A 12135-nucleotide genomic window follows, 5' to 3' on the forward strand; every position below is an offset into this window, starting at 1 on the left:
TTTCAGCTCTGATACCTCCTCTGAACACCAGATATGTATATCTGGCTCCCTATTTGACATCTTCACGGGGATGTCTGATTGTCACATCAAACTCTAAAACAAAACTCTTGATTTTTCCCTCATAAACTTTCTCCTCTCCCAGACTCTCCCATCTTGATAAATGGACATTCCATTCTTCTACTTGCTTGGTCTAAAATCTCAGCAGCATCTTTGAGTCTTGTGTTTCTCTCGCATGCCACAAATATATTTCCTGATCCTTGTTTAAAATGTACACAGAGTTTAGCTTCTTTTAACCAGCTCTTGCCACCATCCTCCATGCTGCCAACCTCTCATTGGGATTTCTGCACTAGCCCCTAACTAGTTGTCCCCTTTCCACTGTCGCACTATTGCACTTAACACTCTGCATAGTAAAACAGAAGTCACGTCAAGTCACTTCTCCACTCAAAACCTTTCAATGGCTTTCCATCTCATGAAAAGAAAAAGGCCTTCACATGTGGTCCCTGGCTCTCTCTCCCGCCACTCCTTGGCTGACTTTGTGCCAGTGAACTGGCATCATTTTTATTCCTAGAATACAGCACGCTTGCTTTTGCCTCTGTTCTTTTATATTTGACATTCCCTCTGCCTTCTTCTTCTGATATTTGCCACTCACCCCCGCAACTTCATTTCGTTTCCTGCTCACAGATCACCTTAACTGAGCAGCCTCTTCTAAAAGCCCTATCTAAACTAACATATGCTCCCAACCCTCTCCCCACCTTATTTTACTTAAGCTTGGTACCTGTTATTTACCTGACTTACTAGCAGCTAAGTATGGTCATATGCCCAAGTTCTGGCCAGTTAAGTACGAGTAGAAGTGATAAGAACAACTGCCAGGACGAGTCCTCTATTTGTCCTTCTTTCTGGCCCAGTGGCTGGAATTTGAATGTGATTGTGGGAGCTAGAAAAGCCACCTTAGACCACTAGGGAGGAGATACGTGTCGAGCTAGTAGAACAATCTGGGTCCTTGATACCTTATCCGTTCTGGAATGCTCACATTTGAATGGCCATGTTAGAGAATAAGCTTTTATTTTGTTTAAGCCATTTTGTATATTGTCTTTGTTACAGAAGTCAAATGATAGCCTGATGCAGACATATTTTTTGAAAGTCTGTCTGTCCTCCTAACCCCCACCTGACTGGACTAGACCATAAATTCCATGCGAGTAGGGGCTGTGTTTGGTTTACTGTAAACAGCTTCTTGAACAGTGCCTGCTACGCTAAGCATTCAGGAAAAGTTTGTTGAATGAATGAACAGCAAAACCATCAACATAATGTGAGGCCTTGAGCACTGCTTGAGGAAGCACATGGCTGGTCAGTATAAGTAAGCGATTGGTACAGCAGTACGCTCTGTGTGTGGCTGGTTTTCTATTCTGACTAATCACAAAGGCAGGATACAACCTGCTATTTCCATTATCTGAGAGGCATAAATACTTGCAAGATGGTTGTGTGTTGCTTTTGTAATTTAAATGAAGACTCCCAAGTAAAGTTCATTGTTGTAATGAAATCGGGTCACAGAGTCATGGAAAACTGTGACAAGGTTCACGCTGATGAGGAAAGGTCACACGTCGCATGCTAAGCACAGATGGAGAAAAGGAGCTTGTGTGCTGAGATCTTGAGATGTGTGGCTGAGATGTGTATCAGTGTGGGTGGCAAAAGCTGATAGCTGGAAGAACCACAGACAAAGAATTGCACATACGGAGTCAAAATGAAACAGAAACATGTCACAGGGTGCCAGCAAGAAGCTTGGGGGTAAATGCTGCAGACATAAAGCCACTGATTTCATGGGTGAGTAACAATACGAAAGAGAGTTACAGTGCCAAGATAATATTTTTGGTATCAAATACCATTTTCATGCTATTAAGTTTGTTTTGAATATTTTAATTACATAGGTCAGCTAATATATACAACTTAAAACATCACGGTGACTTTAAAAATACAGTAATGAGATCCTGAGGTCTGGGATTAAACCACCTTAATTTTAAAGTGTTCTATTTCCTGAGTGATAAAAGTTGCAAAGGTATAGGCTATCTTGCCATACCACATCCCCTGGGTGTAATATTACTGAAATAAAACAAGTCAAGATTTGTTTAGTCATTTTATAATACACATGTAACTTCTGGTAACAGTTACTGGTAAGAAGTTTCTCTTCCTTGAGAAGTTAGCTAGAAAGTTCAAGAGAACTTTCTTCATAATGTGCCTCTTTGCTTTAAAATTTCTTAGTAACAGTAATTTCTCCTTTCTAGAAACATATTAACATTTATATTCAAAACATAAGGACGGCTTTTAGATTAGGACAAAGTACTGGAAACTGGTTGTTACCTCACTCTTGTGCCTAATTATTGCTTGCATTTTGGTGAGGCCTCTGATCTGGTATACTGGATGTGTTGGAATGACTAGTGGGCAGAGTAACAATACATGTGAGCTTTATATGGTGGCTCTTTTATCTGAGTATTTCATGTTGAAGCCACAATGTCATATCAGATAGGTTCTGGAATATAGAAATCAAAGTGATCAAAATATGGCCTCCTTTAAAACCCCTTCGCTGAGAGAATCAAGGCTTTTCCACATTTGGTACTGTTTTTGTCTGAAGGGTGCTTCAAGTCTGTCTTCAGTGAGCACAGCGGAGGAAGTTCACTTTACAGGAACAAGCTTATGGCACAGGTCCCCTTAGGTGACTTTTATTATGATATTCAAATGAAGTCAATTATGCACAGAAATACCTTGTAAACAAATGCATGTATTATTATTATCATTGTGATAATAACGATTTAGGAATTTCTGTTAGGAAAGGAGGCAGCTTGGTGTACGGTATAAGAATTTCAGGCTAGAAGCCCGGGACCCCATGAACCTGAGGGAGGGAATGAGGTCATTTTGAAGGAAGATAAGTCTGGGGTCCCAGGTTTGGAGATGACAGCATTAAGAAACGGTGTAGTTGGGAAGTCCTCATTCACTGGATGAGTGGTTTGATTTTATGGTAGCTGCTGCCTGGACAGGACCCACGCACAGTGGTGGCACAATGTGAAACTTCAAAAACAAGCTAGGCCAATAGATGTGTTTCATTGGGTGGCTCAGATAATGAACCCTAGCTGTACTGAGATAGCTTACTAATTGAAGAGAGGATTATGCTTAGTGACATACATACGTATGTCACTAAAAATATTGAAAAAAAAAGAAGATATTATATTCTCAGTGCTTCTGGAAAGCATCTTTGCAAAGGTTCTCCAGTAAATAAGCCTAAGCTTTAGAATCTTACTGAAATGCAAAACTAGCTCTCTTTGTGCTGTTTCCCTGTACACTCAACACAGTGTTTTGGAAACCTGCAGTTATCTAAATTCCCATCAGGTGACATTGTTTATTCTAACATTCCCTCTTTCATATATGAAAATAGCTCTAAGGACAAACCACCGAGATGCTTTGAACTCTCTTTCTGGTGGTTCAGAGGGAGTTTCCAATCTCACTCCCTTTCCTCTGATGGTTTTCCTGCCCCTCCTGCCCTCCCCCCAAAGGTCTGGAAAGGCCTTCAGCTGCTCCTCCCCACCCTCCTCCAAGAGCTCATCAGGGGCAAGAGCCTTTGACCTTGGCCAAAAAAAGCACCTGTCTCATCACTGAGCTTATTAGGCCACCCGGAGTCCAGACGTGTAAAAGTTCTAATGAACTTTTTTTTGGTGTGAAAATTTAGGTCTCTTATATTGAGAGGAAAAGGCTATTGCTTCAAAATAATGACTACACCGATTTCCAAATATTGTTGTGAAAGTACGAAAGTATGAAAGCAGAACCCCTTACCTAAAAAGGCTGCAAAAAATGTTAGTTTACTTTGAAGACAGCAATAACTGAAAATAACAACAAAAAGGTTTCTTTGAGGCCAAATCTTAAAATTAAAAGGGTAAGCTGCTTTCTTTATCCTAGGCTTATACAAAGGTCTGAGAAGGCTCCAAGACCTGCTTTTTGAGGACCTTAGATGAACACATTTGTTTCAAAAACTGTGAGGTGCCTCCCTTTTTAAAAACAACCCCTTTGCACTCATCATATTGTCACATTATCACTCACCTAAGTTACACTCTATAAACCGCCTTGATGTGCTACACACATGCAAGAAGTACACAAAGTGGATATACTTCTACTGTCTTTGCTGCCGTAGAGGTATATATGTTTAGTAAACATTTAGGTACATTATTTGATTTTTGTGAAACGAGAACTGATCGACCAAACCTTTCAAACAGACCCACCAGACGATAAATACCACCATATGTTTAATTCACAGTACATTTGGGCATAAACACTTCAATTACAGCTTTGTGTTTAGTATCAAAACCCTTTTCTTGTGTGTGTTTTCTCCACAGATCCCGTGCTCTGGATTACATTTTGAATATCGCTTATTACAGATAAAGCACCTTTCCAGGTACGCTTCCGAGAAACATATGTATTTACGCACACAAAGGTGCGTGCAGATCTTTTCACAAACAAACGTCCATATGATGCCTGCGCCGCGCTCCCCTCACATGCTCACCGCGTGCGTGTGGGCCGCGCCGCGCAGCCCGGGTGCCCGCGGGGCCAGGCCGCCCCCGAACACGCGGGAGGCCCGCCGGCCTCCCCAGAAAAGCTAACCGGCGTTTCCCCACCCGAGGCGGCGCAAGCCTTCCCGCCCCCACCGGGCGCGGGGCCGCGCAGCCAACACCCAGGCTGCCCCGCACCCGGCCGCGCACGGCGGTGGGGGCGGGGCGGCCGGGGGCCCGGCGACACCTCGGAGCGCCTGCAGGTCTGTCTTTCTTTTTAAAAGCCTGCGCCGCGCCCACCCAGCCCCCAGCGCCGCCGCGGCGGGCGGGAGGAAGAGGAGCTGGGCTGGCGGTGCCCCCCTCCCCCTCCGCCGCGCCGCCGCCGCCGCCACCTCCTCCCCGCGTCCGCGGCGCCCCTCCCCCGCCGGCCCCTCCCCCGCGCGCCCGCCCGGCGCAGGCCGCTTGGGTTTGTTTTGCTGCGCGGCCGCCGCCGCCGCCGCCGCCGCCGCGGGCCTCGCGAGCTCATTTGTGCCTGGCTGGTCCCCATTCCTCTCTCCCCAGTGTTGAGTGTCTGAGCCGTTGGCTGCTCCGAACCGTTTGGCTCTTTCCCTTAGTAACAGCTTTTACCTTCTGCCTCAATTCCTCTCCCCGCTCGCGCCCTTCCCCCGCGCGCCGCCTCCCCCCGCCGCCGGCCGCGTGCGCCCCCGCCCCTCCCCCCGCGGCGGGAGCACCTCCGCTCGCCACCTGGGGACCCGCGCCGCGCTCCCCGCCCCCGCCCGCCCGGCGCCCATCCCCCGCGCCCTCCGCTCGCCGGGGTTATAATTGCCTCTCACCCCCCGGAGGGGTTATTTTGGGGGTTGTTGGAGGTGGCGGCGGCGGCGAGGAGGGGAATTTCCTTGTGTCTCCATTCCCGGGAGGGGGGAGCGGCGTTGGAGGCCACGGTTTCCAGGTAAGCGCCGGGGGCCGGACCCCGGGGTGGGGGCGGCCGCGGGCCTGGGCGGGGGGCGCGGGCGGAGGCGGCCGGGGGCCGCCGGGCCGCCGGGGGGGGGGATGGGCGCAAGTGGAACATGCATTTTTCAACTTGGCCCTTCGGGGAGCTGGGGGTTTGGCGGGGGAGGGGAGGGAAGGCATTTAGGGTGCCCCATCCCCCCTTTTTGCTCTCAGGCTTCTTTGAAATGCTCACGTGCCTGCCCACCCCCTACCCTTTCCTGGTCCCGGGGGATCCTCACCCTTATTATGTTGTTGTCCCCGAAAATGTGCATCTCGGCCTTCTCCCCCCTTCCACCCTTCTTGCATTTACACCCCCATTTTGTGTGTGTGTGTGTGTATGTGCGGGAGGCTTTCAGGAAAGAATTTGCAGCAAATTGAATCAAGGAGCCATCATGAGGCCGACTCCTTTATAGCCTATTTTTAGCAGGGGAGAGGGATCTCTTCGGTGCACGTTATTTTGTTAAACCTCAGGCAGCAATGGAAATCCGCTCCCCTACCGCGGCGCGGCCCCGGGCCCGGCGCGGCGACCCTGGCCGGCGTGCTGGGGGCTGCGGGCGGCTGTTAGGGCCGCGCGTCCCGGGCGGGGGCGGGGGCGCGGGCGCGGGCGGGGGAGGGGCGCGCGGCCGCGCTCCGGGACGTGTTTATTTGTAACTTAGTGCTTTTTATCGTCTTGAGGAGGTATTTGATAGAGCCTCTTTGAAGTTGGGTTCAGAAGTGTAGAATTGGCAAAGTTATTGCCAGCTTCCTGGTAAGTTTTGGGTGGCTCAGAGTCACATTATTTTCTGACAGTGTAAAGGCCACGTTGTGAGAGTGGTTTATCGGTAACTTCCTCATTGCAACCGATGTCATTTTTCGAACAGAAGTAGACTTTTATAAGTGAAATATTAATCTGAAATGGCAGCTTGAGGGAAGCCATGCGTGTGTTAGCGTGTTCAGTATTTTTGGAAGTTCCTAATTTGCTGAAACAGGCAGCACTTTGCAGTGGCAACAGAAAATAAATTTAGGTTGTGAAAATGGTGTGTTTCATGTAAAATTTGGGTTGTAATGGCTCTTAAAAGACGCTCCCGTTGTTAGGTTATCTAATAATATTCTCGAAAATAAATTGGTGATCACAAATGGCAAAAGTGTTGGAACCTAGTTTAAAACTAGGTTTTTTCCTCAGTGTCTGGAGTTTCCTTAAAACCGTGGACTCTGTGGGCATCAGGGTGAAGAGTTTTAGTACCTATGTGATTATAGTTGACAGAGGGAAGTTGACTTTTGGCTTTCTTGTTTTCTGAACAAGACCCTTATGCTGATCTCAACAAGCTTGTTAATAAAATTTGGTGGGTGAAATGTGGGTTATTTTTAGTCTGAATGGTTTGATTCTCCCTCCCCCATATAATTAATCGTTTCTCTTTCCCCCTTTTTTTTCCCTAAAGACTCCTTTATCAGGTTGGATAATAAAAGGCCCTGGTGGTGTTTTCATCTACTTACCTTAAAAAAAATTATAATAAATATCCTGGTTACACGTTGAAGATAGAGTGGGTGACTTTTTGGTTTTCCCAGTGTGGTTTATTTTCATTTTTTGTTAAATAAAACCCATGCTGCATTGGTGTATTTTAGTAATCTTGACTTCCTGGAACTGTATGTTCTCACCATTTTAATAAGTTTGTAGTCTAGGGAAATAGGGCACCTTTGTCTCCATGAAAACTGTGTGTGTGCTGAGTTGTATCATGGGAATTCATGGCAAGCAAGCCTCGGAAATTATCCTTGAGCGCGTTCTAGAAATAGTTAGCGTTTACCTGTGGAGGAGGAACAGCAGAAAGAAAATATGCCTGAAAGTGGTTAGGCGAGTGATTCGTGTTTATACTTTTTGCTCTTAAATCGAGGTTTTCCTGCTTCTTTGGAATATGAATTTTTTCTCCCAGTTCTGCTGTTATGCACCATGTGATATATGTAATCCCAACCATTAAGTCCATAAGTAACTACTATTTTTTGTCATTTGAGTTGTTAGAATCAGACCTAGAGGGCAAAATACTAAACTGTATGGGGGATGAAAACAATATGTACGTGGAAAAAGTTTTTCTTACTGTTAAGGAACTTAATTAAGGTACTTATTAATGACATAAAAATTGTTGCAGAGCTCACCATTAGTTTATAAGATGTTTTTATTTCAACGTGTACCAGCTTTGGTTATTAATATGGGAGATACCCGTGGTAAATAGATTGGCCCTTTGTGAAGGTTGTATTTTTTCACTGGTTGTTTCAAAGAGGCAAATATTTTAATACGTTTTTACGCGTGTTCAGGAATCTTTGTTACCTGTGTTCACACCATAAGATTTATCACGATTACCATGATACATGCCTATCGAGAGAACGAGAAGTAACTGCTTCCTTTCTACTGGGAGAGTTTCAAGCTAATATGCAGAAAGGGCAGAAGCTTACTATAAACATTAGGGGTTACTGATAAAAAGAGATGTGACTAATGGACCTTTTAAATGACAACCTGTTGAACGAATACATCTGTTCATATATAACAATGAAATATAAGTACGACCTTGTCAAATGAGTAGCTAATAAAGGAGTTCTTCTCCAATATACTACAGCAGTTATTACTACAAAGAATTTCTGACTTGACACATTTTGATGAAGAAATAATTTGTTGGGTTTGTTCATTTTCTGTGTTATTTGTATAAAAAGAATTGAGAAGAATGTGAATAGTAGTAAGTCGGGGAGAGAGAGATGGCAGAAATGTTGGCGCTGTCTGGGACTTTGTATTTTTCTAGTACATGAAATTTGACTCATTTCAAATGATGTTTAGAGTTTAAGTCACTGACATGCAAAAAGAGAAAGCAGCTAACATTGAGACATTATACATCCCCATAGTACAGAAGGGCTAAGACCCCAGGGCTGTGTAGTAAAGAATTGGTAAGAGTATAGTCTGGTTTGGAGACCCCATGGTGGTATCTCCTGCTCTATCACCAATAGATACTTGAATTTAAAAAAAAACCTGTGTGAGAGAGCTTATGCTGGAGAGGTTTGCTGTTCACCTCCTCTGGGATTGGACTCCTTAAGAGTACAGTTAACTGTCCTGTTTGCAAGAGTCCAAGGAAAGGGACTCTGCTTGGGCTATACTATAGGAAAGGTGTGAGGTGCTTTCTATGTCATTTATATCCCAGGCTAATCCTGAGGTGGGTAGTATTGGGCTCTTTTTGTGGATGATGAAACAGCATGGTCAAGATAAGTTAATTCACTTGTTCAAGGCCACAAAAGGATCAAATGATGAACTAGGATTTAAACCTCGGTCTGTCTGAGCCCTAGTCCATGTTCTTTCTAGATGACTGTAGCTGTGCCAAAGTTTCAGCTGTTTTGTCAGTCTTTAGATATCCTTGCAAAAACTAGTGTTTCCAATCAAATTTATAATTCTGTACTTGGGAGCTCTACTAACTGGGTCAAGTGATTGCATGGATAAATGAAATTCATAGGGCTCAAATACCATTGTCTTAACTCTCTAGAACTGTTTAATAAGATGCCATCTTCTTGTCAACTGCTGTATTTCCTACCTTTAGATTCACAGCGGCGACATAGCCTCTCCACATACTGCCAGCAGAAATAAGGAAACGTGGTTCCATACCTACAATTAATTAAGAAGGAAAAGCAAATAAGAGTATTTCACGTATTTCTGAAAACTTGTGTAAGAAAAATCATAAAAGTCTTTTTGTGCAGCATACTGATTCTGTCAGGGGTTCTCAAGGTGAACTGCGCAGCTTCAAACTCAGGCACCATCCCTTACTAGTTATGTCACCTTGGGGGAGTAACTCCGCTATGTCTCAGTTTTCTCCTCTGTGTAATGGGACGGTCAACTTCAAAGAGTTGAGAGGATTAAGAGAGTTGTATGTGTGATGCAGCTAGAGATTATCATACTAAGTGAAGTAAGTCAGAAAGAAAAAGACAAGTACCATATGATATCACTTATGTGTGGAATCTGAAATGCAGTACAAGTGAACCGATCTACAAAACAAAGAGACTCAACAGGCGTAGAGAACAGACTTGTGGTTGCCAAGGTGGTGCGGGAGAGGGAGAGGGATGGACTGGGAGTTTGGGTTTGGTAGATGTAAACTATTACATTTAGAATGGGTAAACAGCAAGGTCCTAGTGTATAGCACAGGGAACTATAGCCAATCCCCTGGGGGTAAACCATAATGGAAAAAAAAATACATATAAAAAATGTATATATGTGTATAACTGAGTCACTTGGCTGTACAGCAGAAATTATTAGCACAACGTTGTAAATCAAACTATAATGAAAAACATTGTTTGTGTAAGTTGCTGAGAACAGTAGCTGACAAACAAGCATCATGAAAATGTGAGTTGTTGAGGATGATAATGGGTTTGGATTTGAAGTTTGTTTCTTTGTATTACATTTTATTTGCTTGTTTTTTAAGTAGGGGCATAATGTCATAGAATGTATTTGGCAGTTTTATTTCCTGAATTTTTGGGCAAAATAGTCGAAATAAGCTTGGCATAATTTATTTACTCCTGAAGTTGTGATTTAAGGCTTACTTGAAGAATTAGGTTGGGTTTTATTTCATTTTATTTTAAAAATTTATTTATTTATTTATTTTTGGCTGCATTGGGTCTTCGTTGCTGCGCGTGGGCTTTCTCTAGTTGTGGAGAGTGGGGGTAACTCTTTGTCGCGGTGCGTGGGCTTCTCATCGTAGTGGTTTGTCTTGTTGTGGAGTATGGGCTCTAGGCATGTGGGCTTCAGTAGTTGTGGCACGCTGGCTCAGTAGTTGTGGCTCACGGGCTTAGTTGCTCTGCAGTGTGTGGGATCTTCCCGGACCAGGGCTCGAACCCGTGTCCCCAGCATTGGCAGGCAGATTCTTAACCACTGCGCCACCAGGAAAGCCCTAGGTTGGATTTCAACACTAAGTGGAAACAATACCAAGTTCCGTGCTTGGTGTAGGTAGTGGTGGGTCTTTTGTGTGTCTTTGTTGCCGTTCTTCTGTCACTTGGGCTTGGACTTTTTAAATCTGCTTGCAGCATTTGAAACATTTTCTTACTCTTTTTAAATAAAAAGGGATTTTATTGTTCGAGGCTGGATCTGGCAGTACCTAGGATCTGCTTTTTAAAATTGGAGTGATTACTTTTTAGGTAGGTTATTGTTTTCTCCAGCTTCAACCTTTCATCTGTGTTCTTGTTCTACATTTTCAGCTGCTGTCAAGACAGTTCTGCTTGGAGGTTGTGTTCCTCTGAAATACCTTTGAATCTTGTCTGATTTTCCCTTCCCATTTTTTATCGTTCTTAATTCAGCAGTAATGTTAACGAATACTACAGTTCTATGTGTCAGGATTACGAAGGTGCTTTGACAGGTACTTGTGACAATCTAAGCGACTGCTATCCTGATTACTAACAGTGTGGAGACCAAGGCTCACGTAGCAAGGGGTGCAGAGAGGGGTTTAGGTCCAGTGTGTCTGACTTCTAGGCCAGTGTTCTTATTTATTTAAATTTTTATTTATTTGACTGCATCGGGTCTTAGTTGCGGCGTGCGGGGTCTTCTGTTGCGGCACACAGGCTTCTCTCTAGTTGTGGCACGCGCAGACTCTAGAGCGCGTGCGCGCACGCACACGTGAGGGCTTAGTTGCCCCTCGGCATATGGGATCTTAGTTCCCCGACCAGGGATCGAACCCACGTCCCCTGCATTGGAAGGTGGATTGTTAACCACTGGACCGCCAGGGAAGTCCCTAGGCCAGTGTTCTTAACTAGCAGTCTGTTTTCTCAGTGAGTGAGGGAGAGAATGAATGAATGGTTTTAGGTTTCTGGGTTATTGCATTACTTTTCAAGTAGGTTGCTCGATATCTTTTTCTCCATTCTGTCTTCTCTAATCACCAACAGTGTAATTTATTTAAATACTGGTTTCATGACGTCAGTTCCCCTGCTGAAGAACCCATAATGGCTTCCCTTTGGCAGCTGGACGTAGTTCATCTGCTTCAAGTCTGGCTTTTAAGGCTCCATTCTAGCCTATTCAGCCGTTATTTCCCACTCTTCTCCAACTGGGATTCTTGCCTGCCTATCGAATACTGCAGTTTTGTCATACTCATTACTCCTCTGCCTTTGTGCATGCTGTTCCTTCCCTTTATCCTTTTAATAGCCTAGTTTCAGTCCCACTTTCATGAAGTTTTTTCTGGCTGTCCTGACTCAAAATATTTCTTTGAGATTTCATCGCATTTAATGAGTATCACAAACTCCATAATTATTTATCGTTTTGTGAGTATGTGTCACATCGCCTCGACCAAATGTTACATTTCTTGAAGGAAAGGGCCACTTTCCTTATAGTACGTAGCAAAACTCTTGACTTTTGTATTATACTATCTTCGTAATAAAATGGATTGCTTCTACAAGGGCCCATGTTAAAATAACAGTGACAGTCCTGTTTCACTCTTGTTGATGTGGCAGAAGCTTCTCTTTGAGTTAGACTTTCAAAGTTTAGTTGTATTATAGTCACATTTAACCATTAATTTGAATTTTCATGTTGGCAGTGTTGACAAGGAAGGGGAAAAAAATATCTAGTCAACATTTAGAGTGAAATGGAAATGGATAGTTTTATTCTCTTAATCCTGGAATAGTAGCCACAGTCCTG

The 12135-nt window shown here is 44.2% G+C and overlaps 1 protein-coding gene across 4 annotated transcripts in view; it reads left to right on the forward strand.

Moving 5' to 3' along the window:
- The first annotated feature begins 5410 nt into the window (after positions 1 to 5410).
- The window catches only part of TBL1XR1 (TBL1X/Y related 1), a 175771-nt gene continuing 169046 nt past the window's right edge, over positions 5411 to 12135 (forward strand). Inside the window, exon 1 of one of the 4 annotated variants that reach the window (XM_082394086.1) lies at positions 5411 to 5475. The gene's annotated coding sequence lies outside the window, so the exon portion shown is untranslated. Of the gene's footprint in view, positions 5476 to 6210; positions 6265 to 12135 lie in introns of those variants that run through there. The other 3 variants (XM_082394088.1, XM_082394090.1, XM_082394089.1) reach the window with 3 other exon arrangements.

Source organism: Balaenoptera borealis (genome assembly GCF_965194805.1).
Source record: "Balaenoptera borealis genome assembly, chromosome: 5".
Taxonomy (NCBI): Eukaryota; Metazoa; Chordata; class Mammalia; order Artiodactyla; family Balaenopteridae; genus Balaenoptera; species Balaenoptera borealis.